Below are 5,000 nucleotides of genomic sequence, written 5' to 3'. Positions count from 1 at the left end.
GATTGGAAAGACGTACTTCAAGACTACCAGAGAACAGCAAGGTATTAATATCACTAAGATTGGAAAGACGTACTTCAAGACTACTAGAGAACAGCAAGGTATTAATGTCACTAAGATTGGAAAGACGTACTTCAAGACTACCAGAGAACAGCAAGGTATTAATATCACTAAGATTGGAAAGACGTACTTCAAGACTACTAGAGAACAGCAAGGTTCTATTATCACATAAGATTAGAAAGATGTACTTCAAGACTACTAGAGAACAGCAAGGTTCTTTTATCTCTTAAGATTGGAAATATGTACTTCAAGACTACTAAAGAATAGTAAGGTACTGATATCACTTAAGATTGGAAAGACGTACTTCAAGTCTACTAGAGAACAGCAAGGTTCTATTATCACATAAGATTGGAAAGATGTACTTCAAGACTACTAGAGAACAGCAAGGTACTGATATCACTTAAGATTGGAAAGACGTACTTCAAGACTACCAGAGAACAGCAAGGTATTAATATCACTAAGATTGGAAAGACGTACTTCAAGACTACTAGAGAACAGCAAGGTACTAATATCACTTATGATTAGAAAGACGTACTTCAAGATTACTAAAGAACAATAAGATTCCAATATCACTTAAGACTGGATAGACGAAAAAAGAACAAAAAAAAAAAAAACACTTCAAGACAACAACAGAACAGTAAGACACTTATCTCACTTAAAATTGGAAAGGCGTAGATTCTTCACGACTACTATAGAACAGCAAAGTACTAATATCACTTAGATTGGAAAGACGCCAAAACTTCAAGACTGCTACAGAACAGCAAGGTTCTGATATCACTTTGTGTGGAAAGACGTAATAAACACGAAGACTACTGCTGTTAATACTCCTCCAGCAAAGCTCTCGAAGTTAGCCATTTTCGTTTCAAATCTTCTTGCTGCTTCAGGCAAACCTCGTTAAGTGTATTCGTGAAAGGTTTACGTTGATCAATGAATACATACTGGTGAATACGTGATTAAAGTGGTACATATCCAGTTTTTTTTTCTTCAACGTGTGTGGAACTCTTTCTTTTCTTCTTCTTCTTTTTTTTAATTTTTTTTTTTATCAAAGTTTGGTTATAATGGAACATTTTGAGATTTTATTTCTCCCCCACACTGAATACGTGTCAAAATATTCCAAGTGGAAGTGACCATTTCGCGGATTTATGTCCCGTGAGACACTGAATCTGAGCTCTTGTTTTAGTGCGTTGTCTGTTGTCGACAAGCAGGGATTCTTACTATTACTGACACTGTGACCATTCCACAGTTTCTGATCACATACAGTCGTTGTTAGTTGGAGAGGGGGAAGAAGGCAGGTGAATGAGACATACAATGAGAGGTGGAGACAGAGGGGAGAAGTGGGGTGGGGGGGGGGAAGAGGGGGGGGGCGGGTGAGGTGGGGGGGGGTAGAAATAAAAGGAGACAAAGTGAGAAGAAAGAGAGAGAGAGAGAGAGAGAGAGAGGCAGACAGGGGGTGTTAGGGAGGTCAAAACTTTCATTGCAATACATCGATGTGAGAAGCGAAGAGAAAATGGGGTGAGGAGGTAGGGGGGTGGGTGAAAGACACACGCACACTCACGCGCGCGCACGCACGCACACACACACATGCCACACATGCACGCATACACACATACACACACACACACACACACACGCACGCACGCACGCAGACTCACACACACACACACACACACACCAGAGAGACAGAGACAGAGACAGAGAGACAGAGAGAGACAGAGACAGAGAGACAGACAGACAGACAGACAGAAAGACAGAAACTCAGAAAGAGATTAAAAATTTTAAAAAAATCAACACACAGGACTAACGTTTGAATAGAACAAAATCATCAAGAACAAGAACAATTTCTCTCTGTTTCTCCATCTCCATTATATATGTGTATTAGTGTGTGTGTGTGTGTGTGTGTGTGTGTGTGTGTAAGAGAGAGAGAGAGAGAGAGAGAGAGAGAGAGAGAGAGAGAGAGAGAGAGAGAGAGAGAGAGAGAGAGAGAGAGAGAGAGAGAGAGAGAGAGAGAGAGAATCTGGAAATCTGGGCGAAAAATCATCACTGCACAAACTTAACAACCCAGATTCCTCCACACACTAACCACTAACCTCCTCCCCCCACAGCCACCCCCCCCCCCACTTCCCAACACCCACCCCCCACCCAACCCACACACACTCTCTCCCATCACCCCCTCCACACCCACACCAACACCCACACCCACCCCTCCAGCCCAGCTAACGACGCAGCCATAAGAAGCAAAGCAAGCAAGCAAGCAACAAGCAAGCAAGCAGCTGCCTCATCATCACAGCACTGCTTCCAATCCCCAGGGGTCAGGGTCTCTACCCGGTGACACTGGACACTGGTCACTGGACGCTGGACACGCCACTGCCAACGCTGTCCGCCGCTTCTTGGCTTGACCACTGTCACTGACCGCTTGCTTTTGTCCCCTTTTTCCATTACGTGACCCTCTGGACAACAGTCGTTTGTGACCTTTCCCATCAACCTGCTGTGTTGCAGGATAGCGTGGTAGCGTTGTTGTTGTTGTTGTCTTTGTTGTTGTTTTTCCTGTATGTGTGATTTCTTGTGTTTATTATTCGTGTTTTTATATGTGTTTATTATTACTTACTCTATCTTTTTTTTTTCTTTCTCAAGGCCTGACTAAGCGCGTTGGGTTACGCTGCTGGTCAGGCATCTGCTTTACAGATGTGGTGTAGCGTATATGGATTTGACCGAACGCAGTGACGCCTCCTTAAGCTACAGATACTGATACTGATTATTCATGTTGATAAGTTGGCAAAACTTTAGGTTTTTTCGTTATTTATCTATTTCATGTTGTTAGCGATTCTTTTGTTGTATTTGTGTTTGTTCGTCTGGGTATTTTTTCTTCTTCTTCTTCTTTTTTTCTTTAATTCCTGGAAGTTTTGCAGGCTTTTTCTTTCAATAACGGTGAGATATCCTGGCGTTTACATTGACTTACTTACTGTGTGTTTTCACAGCCTCTCTCTTCTTTTTTCCCTTCTGTCTCCTCCCACCGCCATCTCTCTCTCTCTCTCTCTCTCTCTCTCTCTCTCTCTCTCTCTCTCTCTCTCTCTATTGTATATGTGTATTAGAGTGCATTACTACTACTACTACTACTACTACTACTTTTTTTATATAATAATTATTATTTATCTATTTATTTATTTATGTACACTTATAGCTGACTTCATCAAGTTTTTGCGCCTTATACATATTATTAGTAGTGGTAGTAGTTTTTTAAATATTTAAAAAAAAATGTATTTATCTTTTATTTATTCACCCTTTTTTTTTCTCAAGGCCTGACTAAGCGCGTTGGGTTACGCTGCTGGTCAGGCATCTGCTTGGCAGATGTGGTGTAGCGTATATGGATTTGTCCGAACGCAGTGACGCCTCCTTCAGCTACTGAAACTGAAACTGGATTAGTTTGTGTGTGTGTGTGTGTGTGTGTGTGTGTGTGTGTGTGTGTGTGTGTGTGTCTGTGTCTGTCTGTGTCTGTCTGTGTGTGTGTCTGTGTGTACAGAGAGAGAGAGACAGATGATGTGTGTTTGTGTGTGTGTGTGTGTGTGTGTGTGTGTGTGTGTGTGTGTGAGTAAGGGAGAGAGAGAGGTGAGAGAGAGAGACAGACAGACAGACAGATATGGAGATACACGCACGCACACTCACTCACACACACACACACACACACACACACACACACTCGCTCTCTCTGTGTGTCTCTGTCTCTGTGTCTCTCTCTCTGTCTCTCTCTCTGTGTATCTCTCTCTCTCTCTCTCTCTCTCTCTCTCTCTCTCTCTCTCTCTCCAGTCTTGTGTTATTCAGCACTAAGTGATATCAGACAAAAGTATATTCCTTCAAAATAATACCGAAATCCACGTGCATGAAAGTTAAGTTTGTTGGCATCATGCATCAGAGAAAGTGATGTTCAGATTTGTCAGTTTTCTTGTACAACGCATTTTGATTTACAGATACTGTACTGTCTTGACTTACTTTGACGTATGCCTCTTGACTCCTTATGGAGCATAGGGCTGCTTCAGCACTCCTCCAGCGGACTCGGTTTTGGGGCTGTCCTCTTCAGCCGGGTCCATGTCCATCCGGCTGCCTTCATCTCATCCTCCGTGCTTCTTCTCCAGGTCAGCTTTGGTCTGCCCACTCTCCTCTTTCCTTTAAGGGGTTCCATTCTGTCTGTCTGTCTGTCTTGTGGTGTCGTCTGGAGGCTTTCGCAGGGTGTGGGCGGCCTGTCCAGCCCCATTTCCTCCTCCTGATCTCCTCACTGATGGGCACCTGGTTGGTTCTATTCCAGAGGCAGGCGTTTGGCATGGTTTCTGGCCATCTGATGTTTGAAATATGGCGTAGGCGTCTTTTGACGAAGGCCTGTAGTTTGTTGGTGTTCGTCTTGGTTGTTCGCCATGTTTCAGAGCCGTACAGGAGGACTGCTTTAACATTGGTTGTGTATTGTCTTGATGATTATATTTGTTTGACATGACCATCGATATGTATGTATGACATTTGATATAGCTGTGATTTGTTTGCATATCCATGTACACCCCTTCATGAGGAGTTATGACCTGTTAATCAATAAATCATTCGCATTTACATCCACCCTTCTTTCTCATTCTCTCTGTTTACACATTATGTAAGTGATAATACTCCGCCGATCCTATTTTTACCACACAAATAAGATAGGTGTTTAATAAGAGATGTTGACTTTCATTCATTTTTTTTTTCGTCAAATTAAAAATGCGTGGTTGAACAAATACTTGTTTCTTCCAGATTTGTTGAATCATTTTTTGTTGTTTGTTGGTTTGTTTGTTTTTCTGCCTTTTTTGCAGGGGTGGGGGTGGGGGTGGGGGGTATTTTTGGTGTGTTTGTTTTCTCTTTAGCTTTTCATTTGGTTATTTCTATGTGTTCGTGTTCTCATCTAGACAGGCTGCTGGCTTTTGCATGAT

This window comes from Babylonia areolata, chromosome 11 (genome assembly GCF_041734735.1).
Source record: "Babylonia areolata isolate BAREFJ2019XMU chromosome 11, ASM4173473v1, whole genome shotgun sequence".
Taxonomy (NCBI): Eukaryota; Metazoa; Mollusca; class Gastropoda; order Neogastropoda; family Buccinidae; genus Babylonia; species Babylonia areolata.
The sequence above is the reverse complement of the archived record's forward strand: the minus strand, read 5'-3'. Positions refer to the sequence as shown.